The sequence below is a fragment of the Dama dama genome, chromosome 14 (assembly GCF_033118175.1).
Source record: "Dama dama isolate Ldn47 chromosome 14, ASM3311817v1, whole genome shotgun sequence".
NCBI lineage: Eukaryota > Metazoa > Chordata > Mammalia > Artiodactyla > Cervidae > Dama > Dama dama.
Genome location: NC_083694.1, coordinates 64,799,653 through 64,827,609, shown reverse-complemented (window position 1 = coordinate 64,827,609; position 27,957 = coordinate 64,799,653). Strand labels below are relative to the sequence as shown.

At 39.4% G+C, this 27,957-nt stretch overlaps 1 pseudogene; it reads left to right on the top strand.

Annotated features, from left to right (window-relative positions):
• Nucleotides 1–14,551: 14,551 nt before the first annotated feature.
• On the top strand, nt 14,552–16,421 carry LOC133068890 (cysteine dioxygenase type 1-like; annotated as a pseudogene).
• The last annotated feature ends 11,536 nt before the right edge of the window (nt 16,422–27,957 follow it).

Sequence of the window (27,957 nt, the reverse complement as noted above, 5' to 3'; positions counted from 1 at the left end):
TAAAGGAGATCAGTCCTGGGTGTTCATTGGAAGGACTGATGCTGAAGCTGAAACTCCAATACTTTGGCCACCTGATGCAAAGAGCTGACTCACTGGAAAAGACCCTGATGCTGGGAGGGATTGGGGGCAGGAGGAGGAGGGATGGCAGAGGAAGAGATGTCTGGATGGCATCACTGACTCGATGGACATGAGTATGAGTTTGAGTAAACTCCGGGAGTTGGTGATGGACAGGGAGGCCTGGCGTGCTGCGATTCATGGGGTCACAAAGAGTCATACATGACTGAGTGACTGAACTGAACTGAACTGAATAGGGATTTTAAAACAAGCTCATGAGTTTGAATCCCCATTTCTCAGAAGGGAAACTGAGATTCAGAGAAATCACATGACACAAGATGTGAGTCCTGCAAAGAGATTTTCTGATACCATCATTGAAAACAAGACAAATCAATTTGTTCCCACATTATAGGTTTTAGCACTAAATAGGAATGGTCCAGCCACCAGGACTCTCACTTGACGTATGCCTGGGAGACAAATTATGTTTCTTACATCTTTGGTTGCTGATCCATGTCCTCACTATAAATAACTGAAATGTACAGCCCAGGGGGCCTGCTTTCAATTCTCTTCTGTAAATTAAAGAGGGGAGAAGACAGAGTTCTTATTCCAGCTAATTACAGCTAGAGTCAGTGGGAAAAAATGAGTTGTGACAAAAGCCAACCATCAGTGGCAAGGCACTGCCAGCAGTGGGAGGACTTGGGAAGGCTGGTAATGCATGGCTGTGGAAAGCTCTGAAGATGAAGGTGGCTTTTCCTGTTACTGCTGGACACCTGCTCTAAAAAGCTCAAGGACCCAGGGGGAAAACAGGCTCTGTCCACAAGTTGGAAAACTTTCTGTATTAGAATGTTGAACACTGTCTGATGCAAAAACTCTGGGGGGCTGCTACAGATGATTGACAATTCCCCCCAAAAAGAATGGAGATAGAGTCATGTGAAAGACTTGCAGGAAACTGGAGAAACTCTGCTGAAACCTTGATGCTTGAATGAGAAAGTGTATGCATTTGTGTTTACATGTAGGTACATGCCCCCACCGCCGCCTCTGTTTGTTAGTTGCTCAGTTTTGTGCAACTCTTTGCGACCCCCAGACTGTAGCCTGCCAGGCTCCTCTGTCCATGGGATTCTCCAGGCATGAATACTGGAGAGGGTTGCCATTCCCTTCTCCAAGGGCATATATACATGCCTGTGTGAATACACGTGTCTGTGCTCGTGTGATTATGTATGCATGTGTGTGTGTTTAATGTTTCTTTTTTATACCTTTTAAAAGCCCCACGAATGTTTGCGGGAGAGGATTTTAAGTGATATGTAGGCATGTCAGTTTGTCTTTGAGAAAACATAAAATTCTGGGAGCCATGGAAATTGTGATGGAATTTTCCTAGATTCTTAAAAGAAGTGAGTGCCAAAATCTAAGGTATAATTAGAATATGTTAAAGTATATTCTTGGCAACCACCTACTTAATAGGTATTTTATGTCTTTTTTTCCCTCCCTTTCAAGATGAGAGTCAATTGTTGGCCACCCCTTAGCATGTTGGCATAATTTGGATATATAACCTTGTTCTGACCTCTGAAAACTGCCACCTTGGCCCTTTTGTTTTTCATTCTGAATGCACAAGTTATTGTTGCTTTTTGCAGTATGATGATATAATTAAAGCTCCAAATAAGTCACAATAATAATAATACAAGAGTGGACACTTATTTTCTACTATTCACTGGACATTGTTCTAAGATTTTATAGGTAATATCAACTTTAACTCCTACAGTTTAGAGGCAGACTGTACTTGCTTCCCTTTTTTTTCTGAGTTCATTGTAATGAGGGCAGAAATAATCTTTTAAAAAGTATAAATCAGAGATTGAAAGCTGACAAATCAAGGTCTGGATTTTGCCAGTGAACGTATTTTGATTGGCCTGCGAAGTGTTCAGAAAAATATTATTTTCCAACATTTACAAACTGATTATTTCTCATAAGAGTTCATATCTCTGGCAGTTTTGAAAAAAGATCAGATATTTAACATTTCAGATATTTGACATTTCCTTCTCACAGGCCAGTGATTGGCTGGGGGTGGGTAATGACTGTATTTCCTTCTCACAGGTTAGTGATTGGCTTGGGGTGGGTAATGATTGCCATTTTAGATGAATAGTAAGTCTTCAACATTCTGCTACATGGTTATTTTATCTTCCTCTAAAATGTTGAAGTACCTAGGGCTTGATCGTGAGATCTCTTCTTTGTTCTATCTATACTCATCACTCTGCACTCACTCTCTGGGTAATTTCATCTGATCTCATGACTTTTAATCTTATTTCAATACAGATTAATCCAAAATTAATATTTTCATTCCAAAATACTCTGCTTTTCAGTAAATGTCCATTGGCAGATGAATGGATAAAGAAGATGTGGTACATATATACAGTGAAATATTATTCAGAATGAGTAATAAGAATAAAGGATTAAATAATGCCATTTGCAACAATACCATGGATGGACCTAGAGATGATCATACTAAGTGAGAAAGAGAAAAACGAATACCATATGATATCACTTATATGTAGAATCTAAACAAAATGATACAAATGAAGTTATTTACAAAACAAAAATGGATTCACAGACATAGTTACCAAAGGGCAAAGGTGGAAAGGGATAAATTAAGAGTCTGAGATACTATTGCATGCAAAATACATCAACGGCAAGGATCTATTGTATAGCACAGTGAACTATATTCAATATCTTATAATGACCTATAATGGAAAAGAATCTGAGAAAGATTATGTATGTATTTATGTATATATAATGTAGGTATGTATATAATATATTATAGTATAGAAATATTATATATAATATATAATATATATAATGTGTGTATGTATATAATATATTACATATATTATATATTATATAATATATGTATGTATATGTATAATGTATATATATAATACATATTGTATATATTATATATATACATACTTATATAATATATATATCTGAATCACTGCATATGCCTGAAAATAATATATTGCAAATCAACTATACTTCAATTTTATTTTATTTATTTTTATTATTTATTTGTTTATTTTTCATTATTTATATTAGTTGGAGGCTAATTACTTTACAATATTGTAGTGGTTTTTGCCATACATTGATATGAATCAGCCATGGATTTACATGTGTTCCCCATCTTGAACCCCCCTTCAATTTTAAAAAAAGCAAGTCACTGCTTAAAATCCTCCACTGACTGCCCAGTTCACATAAACAAAAGCCTCAGTTCAGTTCAGTTCAATCACATAGTCATGTCTGACTCTTTGCAACCCTATGGACTGCAGCACGCCAGGCTTCCCTGTCCATCATCTGTTCCCAGAGCTTGCTCAAATTCATGTCCATCGAGTAAGTGATGCCATTCAACCATCTCATCTTCTGTTGTCCCCTTCTCCTCCTGCCCTCAATCTTTCCCAGTATCAGGGTCTTTTCCAATGAGTCAGTTCTTTGCAGCAGGTGGCCAAAGTATTGGAGCTTCAGATTCAGCATCAGTCCTTTCAATGAATATTCAGGACTAATTTCCTTTAGGATGGACTGGTTGGATCTCCTTGCTGGCCAAGGGACTCTCAAGAGGCTTCTCCAACACCACAGTTCAAAAGCATCAATTCTTCGGCTCTTAGCTTTCTTTATGCTCCAACTCTCACATCCATACATGACTCCTGGAAAAACCATAGCTTTGACTAGACGGCCTTTGTCAGCAAAGTAATGTCTCTGCTTTTTAATACACTGTTTAGGTTTGTCATAACTTTTCTTCCAAGGAGAAAGCGTCTTTTAATTATATGACTGCAGTCACCATCTGCAGTGATTTTGGAGTCCCCCCAAATAAAATCTGTCACTGTTTCCATTGTTTCTCCATCTATTTGCCATGAAATGATGGGACTGGATGTCATGATCTTCGTTTTTAGAGTGTTGAGTTTTAAGCCAGCTTTTTCACTCTCCTCTTTCACTTTCATCAAGAGGCTCTTTAGTTCCTCCTTGCTTTTTGCCATAAGGGTGGTGTCCTCTGCATATGTGAGGTTATTGATATTTCTCCTGGCAATCTTGATTCCAGCTTGGGCTTCATCCAGTCTGGCATTTCATATAATGTACACTGCATATAAGTTAAATAAGCAGGGTGACAATATACAGTCTTGACATACTCCCTTCCCGATTTGTATCCAGGCTGTTCCATGTCTAGTTCTAAATGTTGCTTCTTGACCTGCATACAGATTTCTCAAGAGGCAGGTCAGGTGGTCTGGTATTCCCATCTCTTTAAGTATTTTCCACCATCTTACTGAGGCTTTTCCTGAAAACCCATCATGTATTTCATTGTGTTGCATTCCTATCCTCTCTCTTGCTTTATTTTGATCCTTTGTGAAAATTATCACCAGCTGAATTACTATATGTGTTTATTTTATTTATCTCTTTCTCTTTGAATTGTAATGTTGCTTTCCAAAGGCCAAAATGTTTTTTCCATTGCTATATCCCAAGTGATACAGTGGTACCTGATACTAAGTAGGTGCTCAATGAATATCTGCTGAATAAATGAATGAATGAATAAATAACTTGGCTCCAAGTAAAATGTTTTCAAGGTGAATGGAACAGATTCAAAGGAATAGATAAAAGAAGTAAGCGGCTAAAAAATACTCAAAATTGGATTAAGAAGGTATATATTTCTTTTTTCAACCTGAAATAACATTTATGTGCACTATTTGAAGTGAACATTCTTACAAACCAATAGTGTAAAGGGACACAGAAAAAAAATAGAGCTGTGTTTAATAATGAATTTTTAAGCGTTGGCTTAAAAATCATTGAAAGTTGGAGTTAATGTTAAATGGACCAGGCTTTAGCTGATGCCAAACTTTAAAAGTCACAAGCTTAAAGAGCCTCTTCTGGGAACATTACTTTCACTTTCTTGCACTAGCTCAGTGGACTGGGTCTCTCCCAGGAAGAGCAGCATCAACATGAGTGGAACTGGTTAGACATGTAGATTCTCAGACCCCACCCCAGGTTGCTGCGTCAGAAAAGAGATGACTAATGAGAACAGGCTGTATGGCACAGGGAACTCTACCTAAAGCACCACAGTGACCAGGGTGGGAAGTCAGTCCACAAGGGAGGGGATGCATGTGTGTGCGTGGCTGATTCACTCTGCTGTATGGTGGAGACTAGCATAACACTGTAAAGCAACTATGCTCCGATAAAAATTAATTTAAAAAAAGGAAGTCCTGGGTAGGATTCAGAAATTTGCCTTTTCACGAGTCCTCCAGGTGATTCTGACACATGCCAAAGTCTGAGACCCGTGCTGCCTATAACCAGCTCTGGCTCTCCAAGGGACACACTGCTTCCCTGCCGCGCTCCCAAGTGGAAACTGTATTCCAGTTGCTTTCTTTGGACCACTGGCTGGAAGTGAGCTAGTGGCCTCGTTCTTAAGCCTCCTTGCCTCTCAGCCCGTTTCACTCCCTCCTCTGACAATGGAAGCATACGCGCGCACACGCGCGCACACGCGCGCACACACACTCGGGTTATCAGACCAGACTTATTACCCATTGTACCTTCTCATTTGATGTCATCCTTGTCTTCTACCTCGTGCACAAACAAAGTATGCTTTCGCCATTTCAAAAACAAAACACGGTTTCCCTGATGGCTCAGTGGGAAAGAATCTGCCTGCCAATGCAGGAGACACAGGGCCGATGCTTAATCAGAGAACCCACAAGTCCCGGAGCAACCAGGCCTGTGTCCATAACACTGAGTCTGTGCTGTAGAGTCTGGGAGCCACAGCTACAGAATCCCACATGCTCTAGAGCCTGTGCTCTGCAAGGAGAAAGCCACCACAGTGAGAAGCTCACACTCTGCAGCTAGAGAGAAGCCCCCCTTGCCACAACTAGGGAAAAGTCCATGTAGCAACAAAGACCCAGAATAGCCCATAAATAAAGTTATAAAAAACAAAAGAAAAATTTGAAAATTTTCCATGAACTTCTTTCCGTTCAAGTCATTCTCCCATTTCTCAACTTATTTTTACAGCAGAACTTAAAATGAATTCTCTAAAAACTCTCCTTTTTCTTTTGAACCCACTAAATCAGGCTTTTTACTGACACCACTTTACTAAAACTGCTTTTATCAAGGTCATTCCACTGTGCTACATCCAATGAGCAGTGTTTAGTCCTTCTCATACAGTTCTGCTCTGAGTACTGACCACTTCCCTATTCTATTTATGCCCATTCTACATCTAATACCATGGCTTTATATACCAATAAAGAATCTGCCTGCAATGCCAGAGGCCCGGGTTTGATCCCTGGGTCAGAAAGATCCCCTGGAAAACGGTGTGGCTACTCACTCCAGTATTCTTGCCTGGAGAATCCCACGGACAGAGGAGCCCACAGACTACAGTCTATGGGATAGCAAAGAGTCAGACATGACTGAGCGACTAACACTTTCACATTCATATATTGATGACTCCCACAGTTGTATCTCTAGATCCAAATGGTACCCTAGCTCTAGAGTTCAAACCTATATCCAAATGTCTGCTTCCCGTGTCCATTTTGGTGATTAACAGGCATCTTGAAATTAACATATCCCAAACCAATTGCCTATATGTTCCCTCCCAGACCTACTTCTTTACATTCTTATCTCAGTTGGTTGATTATAACTCCATTCTTCCAGTTGCTTAGACCAAAAACCCTGATAACCTTTACACTTCTTTCTCTTTCATGTCACATGCAAAGCAACAAACAGCAAACATCGTTGGCTCCATTTTCAAAATACATCCAGAATCTGACTGCTTAGATTCTTCCTCCAGAGCTCTTACACTGGTCCAAGCCACAATCATATCCTGCCTGGATTGTGTGGTGAGCTCTTAAATGGTCTGACTTTTTCTTTTATTCCCGGTGAGTCCATCTCAGCACAGCACTGGCCTGATCCTGCTAAGCCCAAGTCAGATCTCCACTCCTTTACCCAGATTCTTTCAGTGATTGCCCCGCCAGGCCAGAGTGCAAAGCAAAGCACTTATGATTGAAGAGGTCCACCGTGATCAGCCCAACATTAAGTTTTTGATCTAAATTCCTGCTCACTCTCTCCTTGGCTCCCTGGCCTTTTTGCTATCTTCTTTCTTCCTTCCTTTCTGAAAAGTTTTGCTTGTTTGGACGCACCATGCAGCTTGTAGGATCTTAGTTTCCTGACCAGGGGTTGAACCCATGCCCCCTGCAGTGGAAGTGTGGAGTCTTAACCACTGGACCCCAGGGAATTCCCATCTTTTCCATTTTCTTAAACACTTGATAGGCGCATTCCCACTTCAGGGTCTCTGCCCTGCAGTAACTTCTACCTTCGCCTGGACTATTTCCTTGCAGTTTTCTGCATTCCTCTCACATCCCCCAAGGTCACAATTCCTTGTCTAACATTTTAATTCTCTCAGATAGCTTCTCTCTCCCTTCCATTTATTTATAACACAAACTTTATAACTTAGCACCGTATGGCATATGGTGTATTTTATTCATCTGTTGTTCATTGTCTCTCTTCCATACTAGACTATAACTTTGTGAAAGTAGAAATTTGTATCTCTTTTGCTCTTCCCCAGCACCTAGAGCAGTGCCTGGAGTATAGTAAACACTGAATATCTCTTTACTGAGAAATGAGTGAACTAAAACTTAAGCTCATAATTTCAAAAAGAGAATCTGTACTCATCCTCAGGCCGAAGGGATAATATAAAACTCTTGCATTTTTAATGGAAAAAAATGTATAAATATTCTTGTGATGACTTTGTTAAGGCCTGTCCCTCCTCCCACTTGATTCTGAGTAACATGAAGACGGGAACTGAGTCTCATTTGCTCGCAGTTGTCCAGGAGCAACTGTGACAGTGAGGCTTGTGCTTTGGACATAAAGTTTAATTGGGGGAGGGCACATCAAGTAGTCAAGATACATAATATTTTCATACAATGTTTTTAAAATGTCAAGATGTAAAAATCTGATGAATAGCATATCAAATTTTTAAATAAAAATAAGATTAGTATTCCTGACTATCTTTAGCTTCAGTATCAAATTTGGCTTCACTTGGTGCTAATTTTGCCTTTTTGACCTATATTTATATATACTGATTTGATTGATTGATAAGAACATGGCACATAGTAAGTGTAGGTTGCTTTAGTTATTAATGCCAAAGCACAAAGGAAGGTCTCTAAGAGATAGGTTTCTCATACTCTGTATCTTTGCTGGCCTTCATTTCCTTGTTCATGCAGCAAATGGTTATCAGGTGGCAAAAGGTTATGTGTGTGTGTGTGTGTGTGTGTATAATAACTTATTAATTTAAACATTCCCCACACGCTATAAACAGTTATTTCTGCTATTATTCCCGTTTTACAGATGTGGAAATTGAGGTCCAGAGAGATGAAATGACTTGGGTGACTTCATAGTAAGTGGCAGCTCTAGGCTTGATAGTGGCAGATCTTCTGTGGATAGGAAGTCTGATAGTCTGCACGGCATCAGGATACATTCCAGGAAAAGGGAATCTAAGCAAATTCCTTTTACTCTTATAGAGCAAGTTCACACAGACACCAAAATAAATCATGAAAACCTAGGAAAAAACAGATGTCACGATCTAAACACTAGGCTAGGGAAACTAATGTGGAATTGTTTTATGAAGCCTGTGAAACATATGGAACATGTTACAAAGCAGGGTCATTAGGTTTTTTTTTTTTTTTTTTTTTTTAAAGTACAGTTGGCTTCAGGAACCAGGGTGTAGTATAGAAGAAAGAAGAGTGAAGGAAGGAGGTAAATTATCCTACCCTCTACAGTAACAGAGACGGGTTGCTCTGATAGTGTCCTTATCATTATATACCTTTTAAAATGCTTTTTTCCTGTGAGAAATAATTCATGGTGCCCTTATGGGAATGCAGGCAGTCCACTAAGCTCTAAATGGTTTTGTATATAACAGGTAGGATCCCAGGTGGGGATTACATGCTAGAGATTATTTGTAAGTCACTCATAGCAAACACCATTGGTGTCAGCCATACTAATTTGAAATAGTGTTTCAAGGCTGTTGTTGATGTTTATCATCAGAAAGGTGGCTTACCATTTAAAATGTGTGAGTGAGTTTTCAGGAAATAACATTAACACATTTAAGTGAATATCATCGCTACGCCATTATTAAAAGCACCATCTCCCCTTGTTTTGTGCAAAATAGTGAACTTTTATCGCATTTGGTGAATATTGGCAGTTACAGAAGTAAATCTTTGAGAGATGGGTTAAGGGTGAACAATGTGAGAGGCCTGTAGGTCTGGTCCAGGCTTCTATCAAATTACTGTTCTTGTCCCTTTTCCTAGTGCATGTGAGGTTTTTGTGTGTGCTACCCATGAGGCTCAGACGGTAAAGAATCTATCTTGTAATGCAGGACACCCAGGTTCAGTCCCCAGGTTGGGAAGACCCTCTGGAGAAGGAAATGGCCATCCACTGCAGTATTCTTGCCTGGAGAATTCCGTGGACAGAGGAGCCTGATGGACTACAGTCCACAGGGTTGCAAAGAATCGGACATGACTGAGCAACTAACACTTTTTGTGTTTGCAGGCTCTGTCTTAAAACAAGTTGCATAATATTTGGGTAGTGACATGGTTTTGAATTCCAGGCGCTTAGATGACAACTTCTGATTTCCCTCTGCCCTTCTCAAAAGTCATCAGCAAAGTGGGCTCCACCTGGACTTGAAGCCACAGGCTTCCCCTCCTGAGCTCTTAAGCTGTTCACCCTGGCAGACCAGAAAAAAATAAGAAAATAAAAGTGCATCCACCCTCAGGCTCCGAGTGGAATTTTATATTCTGATCTGACTCCTTTTAAGAGGTGTTGAGATAAAGTCAGATTTTTTTTACTTCCCTTTTACGTGATTTTCTGGGGCTCTTTGAAGTCCCAGAGCGGACCAACAGCTTTACTTAGTTGTTTTTATGAAACCTTGTAAGTGCTGTCCTTCTGTGCTGTTTTGTTCTGTATGTTCTTGAGAGTAGAACTCATTGCTTTTTGGTGTATGTGAGGAATGATCCTTGTCCTAAATCACTGAACGCTTCATTGGAAATAAAGAGGCATTTTAAAGTTGTGATTTCACATAAAAAGAGTCTTCTCTAGCAGCACAATTTGAAAGCATCAATTCACTACTCTATGTAATATAGATAACTAATAAGGACCTACCGTATAGCACAGGGAACTCTACTTAGCCTGTAAAGACCTAAATGGGAATAGAATCTAAAAAAGAGTGGATATATGTGCATGTATAAATGACTCATTTTGCTGTACGGCAAAAGCTAACAACATTGTAAATCAACTGTACCCCAGTAAAAATTTTTAAAAATAGTAGTTATTTCAAAAGATGGGGGAGCGACATAGCCCCGAAGCATCATTTTCCAATGTAAACTATAATCATTTGCTACCTCGATGTAGGCAGAAAAGAGTCAGAGAACAGAGACCAGACTTCTTTGATATTTCTGAAGTCAAGCATAGAAGTTTGAGAGAAAACACTGGATTTATCATACTGTTCCTATTAGGCAATATCGTGATGAATTACAGTCTAATGTTACAAGAGGGCTGAAGCAATGAGCATGGCAGGCTTGTTAAATCACTCTCCTATCAATCAGTTCTGTGACCTTCAGCAAGACACTTAACTTTTCTGGGACTTGAGCTTTTCTTTTTCTCCAATTCTTTTCTTCTACCTATGCAAGAAGAAATTTACAAGTTCACAGATAAAATTTCATTCATTTGCTCATTGAACATTTGTATTGATCATCTACTTTTGTGCCAGACTGACTACAGGGTACCAATGATTTAGCGCCCAGCAAAGCAAAACTTGGTTGCGACACCATTGGAGTTTACACTCTAGTGGGAAGAGGTAGGCATTATTCAAAAATCATAAAAAGAAAAATGTATAAATATAATAACTTTAAAGAGTTAGGCGAAATGCTTTGAGCCATGCAAGCATTTTAAAGGGAGAATTGAGCTAGTCCACCATGAGTATTCTATTTTATGCAAGGGATAGTTTAGGAAAAAGAAAATGTTTATGACAAGATTTTTTCAGTCAAAAACAGTTTTATTGAGTCACACAGAGGAAATCATATATCTTTATTTCATGCTATGGAGAAAAACAATTTAGTAGATTATATAAGAACTCCTTGAAGGTAGAAACCCAGTTTTGTAGAGAGAAGCCAAGCTTCTAAGGACTGAGTATGGATAAACTTCTGTGTGAGTGAGCAAATGAGATACATTTGTGAACAGGCTTGAAGGTGTAGGATAAGAAGAGGGAATGGGTGAGTGGAGAGAGCAAGATAAGAGACAGTGGGCAGTATGAGAGGTACCCCTACTGGGCTCCCCAGGTGGCACAGTGGTAAAGAATCCGCCTGCCAATGCAGGAAATACAACAGACATGGGTTCAATCCCTGGGTGAAGGAAGATCCCCTGGACTAGGAAATGGCACCCCACTCCAGTATTCTTGCCTGGAAAATTCCATGGACAGAGAAGCCTTGTGGGCTACAGTCCACGGATTCACAGAGTCGTACACGACTGAGTGACTGATACCTCCCCATGACCCCAAATCCTTTAAGTCTTAAAGCTATTCAACCCACATAGTGTTTCCACAGAAACTGATTTAGAGTTTGGACTTTGTGATTCTAGGTAATAAGCCAACAAACAGAGATCCTAAACTGTCAGGAATCTGCAAAAAGTGAAGCTGGGGGCTCTTTGGGCTTCACTAAGGTTAAGTTCAATAAGATTTCTGTGAGGCAAGAGAATTCAGCAAATATCAGTGTTATACTCCGTGTTCAATTATATGCTATATTAAATAGAAGACTGCCAAAGAGAAATTTTGCTCTGTTTTTTTGCTACTAAAATGGTATCTGCTATCTCCAGTGACTGTACTCACATCCTCTGAGGCTCTCTCCCTGTGGCTTCGGTTCACTTCGTGATATCTTCTGTTATGTGCACATTTCTTTCCATAGCCCCTGGTGGAAACCTGCTCTCTCAAGGATTTGAATGTACTTGGAAATTGGGAGAGTACCGCTTCCAGGAGCATTCTTTATGGAGTATGGGAACAGATGGATAAATTCATCCCCAGGTGGAGAGTTCTAAGATACATTAATATACTTTTTATAAACCCTCCTGCAAGAACAAGCCCCAGTAGTCCACAGAAGTGACCTCAAAAATTAGCTTTTCCCTCCTCTTTAACTTTCCCTCTTCCCTCTCTCCTTCTTCTAAGGCTTGCTCCTCATACCAGGATACAAGTCCTCATATCAGGATCTGCTTTTGTAGGGAACACTAAAGATGACAAATGGTAAAAATCTGTGCGTATTTGAAAAGAAGAATATGGATGCTGCTCTCTTTTTTTCCACTCCTGGGTTTGTTTATGCATTTGTGAATTCCAAAGTACTATTATTATTGCATTTTATCCTTGAAATTATTCTTAGAAAAAGAATTTTTATTATCCCCATTGTACAGGTGGAGAAATTAACGCTCAAAGGAAAGAAGTAAGAAGGCTCAGTGTTGCAGTGTTGCCCACATAGAACTAAAATGGGTTATTCCACAGTCACATTCTACGCATGGACGGCCTACCGTGTGCTGTGTCCCGGGCCAGCCACTGGGCCTTGTTCTTCTTTCCTCTGGGTCTCCTTTCCAGATCTTTGTAGGATCTCTCTTCTACTTGGGCTGATCTAGGCCTGATCCAAAAGAGAAGGGCACTCCCTCCAGCGTCTGGAAGGACCGGTGGATAGGATACTAAGATCGCTATCTTCTTGAAGTTGCTCTTGTCCCAGTGGCCCAGAGATATAGCTCCTCATCCTTGACCTCAGGGGTATCTTTATGGACTTCCTTTCACTCTTCACTCTCAGCCAAGTGGCCCGGGACCAACAATTCTGAAAAGATTCCTCTTTGAAAAGTTTGCCTTGATGGCTTTTCTTCCCTGATCTCTCTGCTTAGTAAGTTCTGAAAAGTTGTGATTGAAATTATTTTATAGGATTTATCTCAAGGCTGTGTCGTCCATGATCTCTCCTCAGTGTTTTGAAGTGTGTTGACTCTCAGATAGGCCTTGAATGAATATGAAATTATCCTTCCCCCACAGACAGCAATGAATCAACTACAAATGGTCTGATTTCTGAAACGATCCCTAAGGCTGACATAAGAAAAAGATACTGATCAGGATCAATAATGCTGGACTATCAATCCACAAATTAATATGCATGCCTTGATTTAGAATTGGGAAATAAGAAGGATAAAATCAAGATCATTTAAACATCTGTATTGTTTTGCTATGTATATTATAAAAGTATACTGCAAATGGCATTAGACGTTTGCCTTATTTCCTACCCAACATGAAATAAAATAGCACACATAAAACTGTTAAATGGACATCAATCTTAAAATATGCCTCTGCTATTAGCAGAGCAGCTAAAACAGATTTTTGGTTTCAGGCTTCATAACATTTAAGAGAAAAGTATTTTAAGCTGAAAAATGTCTTAAGCTAAAAGTCTTCACGGTACTTATTTCATTTATATAGAATTCTGAGAGTCTGAAACCCCACTTTCCTAAAGGATTAGTGTTCTTAATGATCATTTTCCAAAATTTATAGCTGCTATTTTACAAAGTTCATATTTATTATTTTGTGTAAAGCTTTTTTTTTTCCACTAGCAAAGAACAAAACAAAACCATAAAGAGCAAACAAAAATTCTAGGGTTTATAAATTTTTTATGACTTAAATATCTTATGTCATAATGTCACCATAGAGTACTTAGGGGTTTTATGTGGTATGGAACTTTATATGGAATAGTAAAAGGAAGTAAATTATCATAGGTTTTAATTTTTCATATATATATCTACATATATATATATATATCAAACTGTGTTTGTATAATTATATATATATATAGTATATATAGGTATATATAAAATTATGCACATATATACATGCACAGATGTCTTCCCCTGGATTCTCTTGAAAACTGAACGTAACAAAAGGCTGTGGTGCTAATGCTTTTTTGGAAAGAGAACTCCAGGGTAAGGACTTCCTTGGTGGTTCAGTGATTAAGAATCTGCCTTCCAGTGCAAGGGATGCAGGTTCGAGTCCTGGTCAGGGAACTGAGAGTCTCACATGCCTTGAGGCCTCTGAACCCATGCACCACAAGTATTGAGCTCGCACGCCCCCAGTAAACAGCCTGAATTCCACTGTCTTCAGAGTCCGTATGTTCTGGAGCTCGTGCACCTAAGCTAAGACCCGATGCCGCCCAAAATAAATGAATAAATAAGTTAAAAAAAAAAAAGAATTCCAAGTTAACTAGAGTGAAGAAAAGGGCAAGTGTGGCAGCGAACAATGAGAAGCACATTCAAGCTGACATGTTAGCATACTGAGCACTGCTTCACAAAGAGCCACAATGAGACGTGGCCAGGCCATCAGCTATGCACCTGCTTGGCCGTGTGTGGTACTGCTCACCCAGATGGCACGGCGGAACCTTGTATCTCTAACAGCCCATCTCAGGGAAGAAGCGAGATGACATTTATCTACCTGCTCTCTTTCGTCTTTTGTTTCTTGCTGGTCACAGATGGACTCGTGAGAGTTGATTCACACACACTTAGAAAGTTCTATCACCTGGTCCCTTCAGCAGTTTTGGGGAAGCCATCACACTCTACGCAATGTGTGCTTCTGGAAGCGACGAAAGGGACCAGGGGCTCCATATATTTTCGCTTGTTTAGCCTCAGGCACAAAATCACACATCAGACCCACAAGTAGCTCTCAAGGTCAGAAACTGGATGGAGGAAGTTGCCGAGGGCCTGGGAGTCAGGTGACATCAAGCGAATATAGATAGGAGGATAAAATATGATAATACAATATCAGCTAGTCAATCTCAGATGCAGCAGTAGTACCAACATAGTATATAATGCATCCTCAAATCTCTGCACTAAAGAAAGAGAAGGAAGTATGTATAAGCTTGTACAGAATACAATGTGAAAATATGCCAAGCTTTGGAATGGGTGTTTATATTTTCTGAGATCCAAGTGAAAAGTCTGAAAACAGAGTAATGAAGATTTATTGGGAGATTTGGTTTAGGAAGCTAAAGAAAACCATCTTTACCTGTCATCCTCTCTTTCATCCCTTGGATTAACCACTTGCACAGTAAAAATTTGTCTGGAAATAGACAGGATAGTCTTCCAAACAATGCCAAGAATTGGATGCCTAGTAAGGGCTGTCTCCCCAGAGCAGAAGAAATAGATCTTTGGATTTTAAACAGCTTCCCTCTAGGCAGCCTGTAGAATAAACAAAAAGAGGTAGGAAGCCAACAATACAAGTGGAGAAGTTGAATCAATAAGCTTCAAATTCAGAAAATGGCAGTGTGAGTAACAATCTTTCAGATAAACAAGGCCGAGAATTATAAGTGCTTAATTTATATGTATTTTCTAGGTACTGTGGGAAGAGATCTATATAGGAAAACATGCGTTCTAGAAATCAACAAGATGAGGGTTCAGAATAAAAGTATTAGAGCAATACTCTTACGAACAGGAAGTCATTATGTAGTAAAGTGTCATGAGCAAGTTGACTTTAAAAATACCTAAGGGGCAGGTGTGGTCCCTATACGTGTGAGCAGTGCATACCCAGATCTACCACAGTGGGTGTCTTGGCGAGGTTTCTTTACACTGTGGCCCTCGTGCGTCTAGGGCTTTTGTGTCTGTGTGTAACTGACTAGCTAGCAGCTAGGGACATTGCCTCCCTGCCCCCTCCCCAGCTCGCTCAGCTCCTCCATTGCAGCCCAGCAGCGAGACAGTTTGGCAAGGGATGGAGCCGGCAGACTGAGGTGCTAAAGCCACACGCCCTGCCCTGGCCAATCTGATCGGCCTCCCTCGCCAGCTCTTCGCAGGAGAGCAGGTCAGTGTGGAGGACATGCAGGCATTCTCGGAAGCCTATGAGAGCAAACCCCGCTGAGGGGGCAGTGTATGCCAAGTGCGACCAGTACAAGTGTACCTGAAACCTGGAGAATCAAGGAAATGGAAAATTTAATCTCAGGATGCTATGGGTGAAAGAGATGGCAGCAGTATCCAGGATCGCACCGACTCCCTCTGCTTTCTGAACATGCTGCAGGGAAATCTAAAAGAGACATTATTCTGCAAACTTCAAATCAAGAAGTTTGAACGAATCTTGAGGGAAAACCAGTGTGCCTACATCAATGATTCCATTGGCTTACATCCAGTACAGAGTATCAGCCATACAGAACCTGCCCCGAGCCTTCACTTGAACAGTTCGCCGTTTGATACCTACTATGCCTTTGCTCAAAGAACAGCATGTAAAAACAGTCACCATGACATTCCATAGCAACTCTGGAATCAGGACTCCACTCACAACTTAAGGACCACTGGAGAATGACTAAGGAGTATCAAACCCTCAGAGATTTTACTCTAAGTTCCATGAAACTTTTGCCTTGGAAAAGGTCTCCCACCATTTGCTCTCCAGTAATATACTTTACAAGGCCAATGCTTAGATCATTAATACTGTAAAGCAGATGTTAATTATAAGGCATTAAGTAAGCAAATAGTGCCCTGAGCTATTATAGAAGAAAAAAATCCCACTAAAGATAAAAAAAAAAGCTTGTGATTTTAAAATACCAAATCAGGTGCGCCACTGGGTTTTACTCTCAAAACCCACTGGAACCATACTGTGAATGTCGATGAAGGGTTTCATAATTTTTGGAAATGCTTTAGTCTCTGAATTGTAATTAGCAATAAATAAATGTAATACAAGACATCAAACCACTTGTCTAGTTACTTGAAGGACTAAACGTAGATGTCTTCAATATGCTTTATATGTTCTTAATATTTGAAGAGAGTTTTTTACATCTGTGCATTTTAGTTTTCCAATATTATTTTACAAATACCTGTTCTATAAATAATAGAGTATTGTAGATAGGGGAACTTAAGGCACATTGCCATTTGGTAATGAAATGAAGGGCAGAAGATTTAGAAAAGTACATGTACCCAAACCCACAACAAACCAAAATTAGAGACTCATGTCTATTTTGTGTCCAGTGGTCAAACTTTGTACCGCTGCCAGAATTGCCAAATAATTTTAATAAAATGGATTTGAACATAAAAAAAAATAAGGGGCAATTAACTTTGGAGTGGGATTCTAGAAGTGCCCATTAGAATTCTAGATAAAGAACACAAAAATGCAAACTTTTAAAATGCAAAAGCTTTCAGGAGATAAAAATATCTTTGTGGTGGTTGGTGGTTTTGTTGCTAAATCGTATCTAAGTCTTGCGACCCCACAGAATGTAGCCTGCCATGTTCCTCTGACCATGGGATTTCCCAGACAAGAACACTGGAGTGGGTTGCCATTTCCTTCTCCAGGGGATCTTCCTGACCCAGGGATTGAACCTGCGTCTCCTGCATTGCAAGTGGATTCTTTACCACTGAGCCACCAGGGAAAGCCAAAAATATCTCTAGGAACCTCTTAACTATGTGTTTGATACTCTAGGAAGATCTAACAACTTTTACATTATTTATAGTCTGTCGGCAAATCACTTATAATTTGTTAGTGTTGATATATATATTTGGAATGTCTGTTAGAGATTGCTCCATAGAAATGAAACCTCTATATCTGGAGTTTCACCTTTATGGCCTATGGGCAAATCATGCCTACTGATGTTCTTCAAAGTATTTTCAAAATTAGGAAAAATCATTATAAAGTTTTAGTGTCTGTCCATACTAAGTGCTCAATCATTCACAGCTGATATTGGCTGGAGGTAAGAGTAGCAAGTGTGCCCTTGACACGGGTGCTCTTCTGTTACCTCATTTTCATGACTATTCTATTGAATAAACTTCCCTGTCTCCTGTAGATGATTACATCTGTAACTGTGCTCCTCCTCAAAGAACCACCTTGAAGAATATTAACCTGGTGAGATTTCCCCCGAGTGTTCGTCTTTGTAACTGTTAGTGCTTGCTAGCTTGGTTCATCTTGGTTAGTGGCTCCCTTTGGCTCTCACGCGTTCCTCATGCCATCTCCGGCTGTCCCTCCAACTTCGTCTCTCTCACAGGTGCCGTTTTGGTGTGTTGCCTGTGCATTCTTAGGGCACTTTCCACCCACCTCAATTTGGGATTTGGCTTTCCTCCTCTCTCGGTGCTGAAAGCTGATTCTAATCTCACAGGTTGAGGCATCCCAACGTTGTGTGTGTGTTCAGTCACTCGGGCGTGTCCAACACTTTGCAGCCCTGTAGACTGCAGTCTGTGGGATTGTCCTGGCAAGAATACTGGAGTGGGTTGCCATTTCCTCCTGTAGTGGATCTTGCGGATCCAAGGATCGAACCCACATCTCCTGAGGTTCCTGCATGGGGAAGCAGAGCCTTTACTTCTGAGGCACCTAGAAAGCTGAAATTGTTGTGGATTCATCCAAGTGACTGACTATGACTGACTTCTTATTTTCCGTATGCCTGTGGTAGAGAGAGTATATGAATGGCCCCAACTTTCCATGCCTCTGTGTATCCACATCTTTTGGTACTGAATCTCTGCCGCTTCCAAAAACGCCCATTGACTCTAGGCTCAGCAAGTTGACCCAAATAGAGGTGTTAAAGTGCACTTCTACATTTATACTTCCTCTCTTGCTTTAATTCCCTTGAAAACATATTTAAGCTGGCCAGAGAGTTCCTGAGCTCACTTATTGAAGGGTTATGAAAAACAGGTACAAGTGAAGACACAAGAGTTCAGTTTTCCCAGCTATTGAGTTATATGAGTCTATTCTATATCAGCTTGCAGAGAGCTAACTTCCCAAACATAATAAAGATCACAGAGTCACCTACTTGACATGCAGCTATTGCCCAGATATGACCAGAATTATTATGCTGACCTGTAAAACAGTCAACAATAATGTATGTCTATTATTTTAAGCCATTGAGTTTTGGAGTAGGTGTGTTACATAGCAATGACTAACTGATACAGTGTCCCAGTTAGAGAGATGTTGGTTGTACTTACCACATAGTCTTCTCATGGAAACGAACCTATAGGAAGACCTTGGGCAGCTATACATGTAACAGTATGCCAGGAAAATATTCTTATAATATTTTGAAGTTCTCAGAAGTAAAATAATTTAATTGAAGGGTTCCTTTGGGGTAGGTTGTTTTCATTTGGGAGAATGTGAACATGTCTCATCTAAAAATTGAACATGTTCTGAGGACATTCAAAACCAATGTTTGTGTTGCACATGGCGTTCCAAACCCATTTCCACATGGGTAGGGGGATCATGGGCTGGCACACAGAAAATATTTCAAAACAAACCATTGCATTCACTGTTACTTTGAGGTCTCTATGCAGAAATGTTATTGAAAATAAATGCATCAGGGACCTCAGAAGGTTGGCAGTGCCTTGTAGATGCTTATCGGAGCCATACAAGTTAGGAATCTGGGATGGAAATCTCCTAAGAATAACGATTCTCATGATATTTCCAATCCCTCTTTTTTTTTTTGGCAGAATTTAAAATTCCATGGAAATGGCTCATGTCGCAAGACTTCTGTGTGGTGCTGGCCAGCACCAGGCAGAAGGGTAACCCAGCAAAGGAAAACCATACCAGTGTGGCTGCATGTTTTCACGCCTTTGAAAAGGTTTGTGTTTGGCTCAAACCAAGAAAGAGCATTTGAGGTTTTTATTTTATGCCAACTCCTTCAAATACCATTCACCTGAATCATGGAACTTTGTGCATCAGGAGGAAACAAACCATCAACCTTCATTAACCACTTCCTTATCTCTCAATCCCACATTAACCAACCTTTCGTCATTCCCAACATGACTTTCACCCCAGTAGCTTTCACCTTCTCCATCCTTGGGTCACTTCATCAGCCTTCTCATTTGCAAATACATAAGGTCAGCAAATGTTTATGAGTTAGGGCTTTTTCATCCACTGGCCTAATTCTAAGATGCTAATTTAAAGAAATCTTAACTTCTAGACTCTAAAACCATTTACAGCTCTGAATTACATGACATCTAGTAATATGGTCATATTTGGATTTGAAATGCAGAAATTCTTTCCCACAAAGTTAAAACAGGATAAGGATAATCTGATTAGTTTATTTTTCAAGTTGCCAGTGACTGGGTACTTCATCGGATTGTAGGATGAGATGGTACTAATGAAGCGAAGGTCAGGGGTTCAGGTCTCTGTCTGGTCCAATGAGCATTATTATTTTTCACGTCTCTTTCCATTCCCCTCTCTCTCAGCCAACTCTCCTACCAGTTAGTGCAACTGTGCAAAGAGGCGTCCAGAAAAGAGAGCACGGGGATTCAGTGAAAACTCACTCATTTCTGAATGAAGTCAGCTTATGTGCTCTTGCCACTTATGTATACACGTAAGTTTGTGCCTGGCGAGGGTTATTTTGCTTTATGCAGGTATAAATATGTGTCTGTCCAATTTCTCTCACTCCCACATGATTTGAAAAGCGTGCATTGTTTTAGTCAGATGGAAAGATTAGGTTACCTGAATACTGGTATTTAATGTACATTATCACATTTATTATCATATCAAAACCAGATGTTTAAAATTTGGGCTAGAAATTCCATAACACGGGTTGTATTACCCCAGGGTCACCCTACCGCCTTAAGCTCACTGCTCAGCTGTATTTTGTTATGGCTCTAATAGTGCAGTAATGTGTTTCCACAAGTCTTAGTCTGGTATTAGATGACATGTGGGCTAATTTTGGTGGGTTGAGCAGACTGGTAGGGGGTTATACAAACCAGAGCAATTTGCTTTCCCAACAATAAGAAAATATGTGAAGAATTATTGTTAATGGTCAAAGCACCCCCGTCTCTCTCTCTCTCAGTCTGGCTTTGGCTAGCTCTCTCTCTTGACCTCTCCTCTTCTCTCCTCTCTCTCACTCTGCCTTTCATTCCTTATCTTTGGTTTCTTTATTTAAAATTTGTTGTCATTTTTATTGTCTCCAAATGCCCCTCAAACTTACTCCAGAAACAGGAGCTGCCTCTAATTACTAACTTTCTTATCTCTGCAAAAGCTATTGGAAACCTTCCTCTTATTTGCCTGGCTTGCATTGCTTCTGTACTGATCAAAGTCAAACAAGCAAGCTCAGAAAAGTGATAGCATTCTTGATTTAAGAAATTATAATCAGCACAATTTAGATAAGGTTTTTAAAAAAAAAAAAAAAAAAAGAAGTAAAAGCCCATGTGGAACCAAGCCAGCGATTCATCTGTTTGCATTAATAGGTTCCAGCTATGGTACTACAGGCACGGAAAGCCTGCTCGCCACTGCACTTAGCAAGCATATGAGCTTAAAAATAAACTTTGACAATGTAGATCTCTTTGTCCTTTCAGGAATGGAAAACATTATGTACTTCAAAGCATACTAAGCCTGATTTTAAAATATAGTTGGGATATTATTACTGTGGCAATTGGGAGTGTCTTTAGGCTGCACACAGTACACGATGCTTTGGGTGCAGTAGAACTTGAGCCACAAACTAATGCAAGTAAATGACTCTGGCAATTTGGATATGCTCATTCATAAGGAAGAAACTTCTGCCTTTTAAGTTCTCTGGGACAACTGTGATATAGTTCCTCCTTTCAATGAGGGAATTTCTTCCTGAACCAAACCACAAAAACAGTGTTTGAGTAGCACATTTTCACTTGCATACGGCAGCGTTTGTTCACTTTTGAGTGTTTCTGGACAGGAAATCGATCTACAGGGTAACATTCACACACAAAAAGGAAACAGTATGGGACGATGGCTTGTTAGTACAAGTGACTCTGTTTGGGAAATTACGGACAAGAAACCTTGGAGGAAGAACGGCATTAAAGATCAAAAGCATGATGACTCCTGATGAAAACACCCCCAAATGATGAACCCACGAGCAAAAAGGAACTTCTACTGTAAGTATTTTTGTGATAATCAGGTATCTAAATATTTTCAAAATTTCTAGAGTATGTGGAGTTAGATTTCCAAGCAAGTACTTGATGTAAGGAGTCTTCATTATAGTCAAGTCTATAATTAAACTCAATGGGTGATTCCAACAGAGGATTAGTTACTGGAATTTTTTCCATGACCTTGCAACACAAATAAGTTGCAAGTTGACATGGGCATGTTTTATACAATAGGCATGTAATATCAGGCTTTTAATGTGTGATGTATTACTCTGGCAATGTAAAGTTGATCAATATTTGTATCTATAAATCCCCTTACCTTTGGATTCTGGTTATTTAAATGATGTTACTTTGGTTTCATGTTATGTTTAATCCTGCAAGTGTGTTTTTTCATAGTTTGACACAGTATTTGTAATTTGCTTAGAGAGAATATTAGTTCTTTCCTTAGTGAATCTAATTTATATACAGTAGGGGGAAGAGGTGTGTTAGAATTTTGAAAATGGGGAAGAAGAGGTATGATAGTTTTAAACTTGAGAACTAAGGCATTTTAAACTATTTACATTTCCATAATATATTGGTAAGTAATTCTGAAAATCATTTAGATTTCTCTATATAAGACTTCTAACTCCATCTGAATATTGTTACAATCTTGAACGTGTGAATCAAGCTCATAATAGCATAATGCTAGGTAATTATTAAATATAGCTAAGTCCATAAGCTCTGTGCCTGGCACAGAGTACATACTTGATAGTTGTTGCTTGTTGAGTATAGGCTGATGTTGGGTAATAGAACAAGTATCCTGATTGTACAGTAGTCATTTCATATCGGGATTTCACTTTACGAACTTACCCATGAATGTGTGATTAAATTGTTTAACAAAGAACTGTAGAATAATGGTGTTACATTGTTTTGCTGTTTTCAATAAGGAATTGCTTTAAAAATAAAATTTTGAATGGATTTCTATTCCTGGTTGTTGGTGTAACATTGTTTATCTGAAGGGGTAACATAATGCTTCTGGAGCAATTCAGTATATAAAATATCAGTTTAGTTCCAATTAGTATGTAATTTCCAGGAGCTAGTTTGTGGCGTTGAGACTTGGAATTAGCAATTTTGGAGCCCCCTCTGCTGAGGATTGATGGGTAGGTCAGGACGTTGGCCAAATCCTCAAATGGGGAGATCATTTTTTAGGTGTAAGGGACATGAAAATAAACTGATAGGTGAGTAGATGAAGAGATTCTTGGAGTCAAGCCAAGAGTTTCTGGAGTGAAAGAAGAGAAGCAGAAAATATGGAGAACGCCATAGAGTGAGAGAGTGCTGGAGAGGTAATGGAAATTCATTATAGATGTCATCTCTATCTCATATAATGCCAGATAACACTTTTCTAGTACCTCAATTTTTTCCTAGGTCATTTGCTATAGATATTTATCAAACTAAACCCACGTCCTTCTCCTACCACAAGTAGGAAATAAGAATGCTATACACATGATTTTGTTGTGTCTTATTAGAAGTGACGGGAACCTTTGAGTAGGAGATGATAGAAGCTGTAACTAAGCAACAACTGTCATCAAGGTAAAAGATTTTTGAATAATCATATATAACATTTAGATAAGCGTAAATTATCCCAATAACTGTTTAGTCTCCTACTTTCTATGTATTTTACAAGTAATTTATCCAGGCATATCTATCAGAATGTATCTATAATTAGAACAAGATATTCTATAGGAATCATTTAGAAGTTCTTTTAAGAATTAAAAGGTTGGCTGATACTGTCTGCATGAGCATTTTTTCACATTAAATTCACACAGATTTATTAGGCAGGATTCTGAGACCTCAGTCAAGAAATGATACAACATTGGAGGAGTCTTAAGCCTTCATTTTTAAGGAACAGAAAGGGATCTGATTATAATCTAAAGCCAATGTATGGTAGACTGATTTTGAGGATTATCTTCAAAAGGAAAATGTAGGTATAGGATGTGTCCCCCCCACCCCTGCCCCCACCAGTACTGATCAGAATATAGTTATTGATAACAAATAATAATTTGAATTTTTATGGCATAGTATAATCTTTCCTAGTTAGTTGTTCGACATCAGAAACATCTATTGCTGAACTGTTTAAGATTTGCTGTATTAGGAGGAATAAACTCCTTGCCACTCCTACCACTGGTAGATGAGGAGGTTTAATATGGAGGGAAAAGAAAATATTTTGAATCAGACAAATGTGCATTGGAATTCCAGATTTCTCATTTATAAACTGTGTGACCTTGAGCAAATTACTTAAACTCTAAATGTCTGGTTTCCATGCAGAAATGGGGTTAATAATTCCCTTTTAGAATTTTTTTTTTTTTTAGGGTTTATTTGTTTTTTGTTATTTTAGAATTATTGTAAAGATTAAGTGAGATAATTTATGTCAACTGCTTGGCCTGGTAAGATGGTTAAACTACATGAGCTTTGGAGATCTTTCTAGTTTTCTCATTCTAGTAATTCTAGATATTTGCATGTGTGATGCAAAGTCGCTTCAGTCGAGTTCTGACTCTGTGCAATCCTATGACCTGCAGCCTGCCAGGTTCCTCTGGTCTGTAGGATTCTCCAGGCAAGAATAGTGAGTGGATTGCCATGCTCTCCTCCAGCAGATCTTCCCCACCCAGGGATGGAACCAGCCTCTCTTACATCTTCTGCATTGGCAGGCAGGATCTTTACCACTAGTGCCTCCTGGGACGCCTCAGATGTTTGAGTGAGTGAGTAAAGTCGCTCAGTCGTGTCCGACTCGTAGTGACCCCGTGGACTGCAGCCTACCAGGCTCCTCCGTCCATGGGATTTTCCAAGCAAGAGTACTGGAGTGGGCTGCCATTTCCTTCTCCAGGGGATCTTCCCGACCCAGGGACCGAACCTGGGTCTCCCACATTGTAGACAGACGCTTTACCGTCTGAGCCATCAGGGAAGTCCTTAGATGTTTAAAATAACCTAAATTCCTTGCTTGCACTAAAATGCTATTCGAAGATGCAACTCAGTAGAATTATCTATTCTCCACCTAGTGAGCGCCTCATAAGAAAATTGTAAAGCAAAGCTATTACAAGTGTAGTAAAAGAATAAGGCAATCAGAATGTATGATTTGAAAGTAAAAAAGGGGTTTTGTGATGTTCTTGATGTGTTAAGTTCAGTCGCTCAGTCATGTCTGACTCTTTGCGACCCCATGGACTACAGCACACCAGACTTTTCTGTCCATCACCAACTCCCGGAGTTTACTCAGACTTATGTCCATCAAGCCGGTAATGCCGTCCAACCATCTCATCCTCTGTCGTCCCCTTCTCATCTCGCCTTCAGTCTTTCCCAGCATCATGGTCTTTTCCAAAGAGTCAGTTCTTTGCATCAGGTGGCCAAAGTAGTGGAGTTTCAGCTCCAGCATCAGTCCTTCCAATGAATATTCAGGACTGATTTTGATGTGTTAGGTGGTCTAAATTAATCTGATTGACTATTCTGCAGTCTTCAGTGACTAAGATACTGTAAACACCGGGTTGGCCTTGGCTAATGAATTTCCTCTTTCCTGTTTTTAACCACTTTAGGAAACCCACCGTAGCCAACAAGGTCGTTCTCAGGAGAATCAGTTTTGGAGAGTTTAAGGACATAAAATGTTCATCTTCAAAAATTTTTCCTATGACATCTTCCTATGGTGTCTACAAAAGTTCAAGTTTTAAGGGGATGGTATATTTTGACGATTTAATTTATTGTGTCCATTTGTTACCAGCATAAGTGCAAAGCACTTGGCAGAACCGTCATTCTTATACTAGTGCTTAAACTAGCCTAAGCAATGTTTACACATCACAGATATGAAATAACAATCTAGCTGATAGATTTACTTTCTGGAAAGTTGAGAGTGTGAGTGGACATGCTCAGTTGTGTCTCTCTGCAACCCAATGGACTGTAGCCCCCCAGGTTCCTCTGTCCATGGAATTCTTTGGGCAAGATTACTGGAGTGGGTTGTTATTACCTACTTCTGGGGATCTTACTGGCCCAGGGATCCAACCCGCATCTCTTGAGTCTCCTGCATTGGCGGGTGGATTCTTAACCAGCTGCACCATCTGAGAAGCCCATATAGAGAGTTACTATGAATTAAGGAGAGTGTCATTAGTAGCTATTAAAGAAAATATTATCTTGCATCTGTTTAGTGCCATTTTCTTTTAAAAATGTTTCTACATATATAACTTCATTTTTTCTCATCTTTGAAGTAGAGAGGGATGCTACATTTACTTTACTTACTGCATAATATGAATAATAGTTCAGAGATTAGGCAGAATTATCTGAAGAGATTAAATATGAAATAAGATTTTTCACCTAGTATAATTTATCTAATGGTTTTATGACTATCTCTGATTTTTATCTAGATAATGAGACTCATCTGTTTATCTCATACCTTAGTAGGACCCTTAAACTTGAGCAGTAATTAAAATTTACCATGTTTGGTGCCTTCTATGGAGGCCCAACCAATCAGGCACACAAAAAGAGATACTGAAACTAGGTTCAACCCCAGTTAGGCATGCAGAAAATCTGTGCTGTTGGAGTTCTCTGGATCCTCTACTATCAGTATTATCCTAGACACTTCTAGAGAGTAAAGTTGTTGAGACTTGCTCTTTGTTTTACAAAGGAGTCAAGGCCGCAGTCAATGCTCTTGGCCATCTTCCTTATCTAAAATGATATGGATCTGGGTAATTTTATATATCTTATAGTTTTTCATTTATATGCTATATAAACAAATAAGCATATATGTATTTATGCATATATACAAAGGTCAAAAGTTGATAAACTACATCTTATAGGCATAGATACAGAGACTCTGGGAATGGTTATATGTGTTGATTTGTGTCTAATAATCAGAAGTCTTTCTTGGTGTGACTGAAGATTTTAGCCGGCCAGAACCACAGTTTACAGATACAAGAGAAAACCAGAAAACTATACAGCAGCAAGGTCCGTATATCTTACACAAGTTATCCACTAGGTGATTTTGAAATGAAATGCACTGATTTTTTTCTTAACAGCAACCCCTTTTGTACGATATTGTGTTAGCTCAGTTCTTAATTTTCTTTTCATTTAAAAGCTTAACATTGTCACATGTTCTGTATAATACTTCTGGTTGATGACATTTTATGAAAAATGTTGCCTTCAAGAGGAAACTTTGGAACCGAGGGCTTAGGCACATTTTGAATTGAATAGATTGAAACTTTGAGAAAACCTTGATCTGCGTGAAAATGGCTCAGAGAGCAGCATCCTTATTACTCCTTTCTCCTGTGAGGGAAACAGCCTCTCAGATTAGACTTGGTGCAGCAGAGCTAATGGAGGAGCAATTACAGGTCATTAAATAGCAAGATGCCAAAGTGTTTTGTTTCCATTATGCTGTTTTTGTTCTTTTGAAACCTAAGGTGACAGGTCAAGCTGAATTGAGCAGTCATGTATAAAAGCAGACAGTAAACTTTTCACACCTTGACGTTTTAAGAGTTCTGAGTAGTGCAATCCTGAAAAAGTTCTTGCTTTTCTTTCTTTATGCTGTGAAGTTTTTTTATTTTTTTGTTTTTTGGAGAATGGTACAAGATTCTTTAGGTCCTCCCTTGTAGCTCAGATGGTAAAGAATCCGCTTGCAATGCAGGAGACCTGGATTCAATCCCTGGGTCAGGAAAATCCCTCGGAGAAGGGAATGGCAACCCACTCCAGTATTCTTGCCTAGAGAATCCCATGGACAGAGGAGCCTGGTGGGCTACAGTTCATGGGGTCGCAGAGTCGGACATGATTGAGCGACTAACATTTCACTTCACAGGATTCTTATCTGTCCATTTAAGATAGTCTGCTCACCAAAAACCAGATTTTTATATTGTTTATATGTCTTAGATTACTAAACAATGTACATAATATAAAATTTACTGATATTCTGTGCATATATCTGTGAGTTCTGACAAATATATACAGTCTTGTAACCATCACCACAATCAAGATATAGAACAGCTCCTTCATTGCCAAAATATTCCCTCATGCTGCCAGTTTGTAGTAAAAACATCCCCATCCCCAACTCCTGGG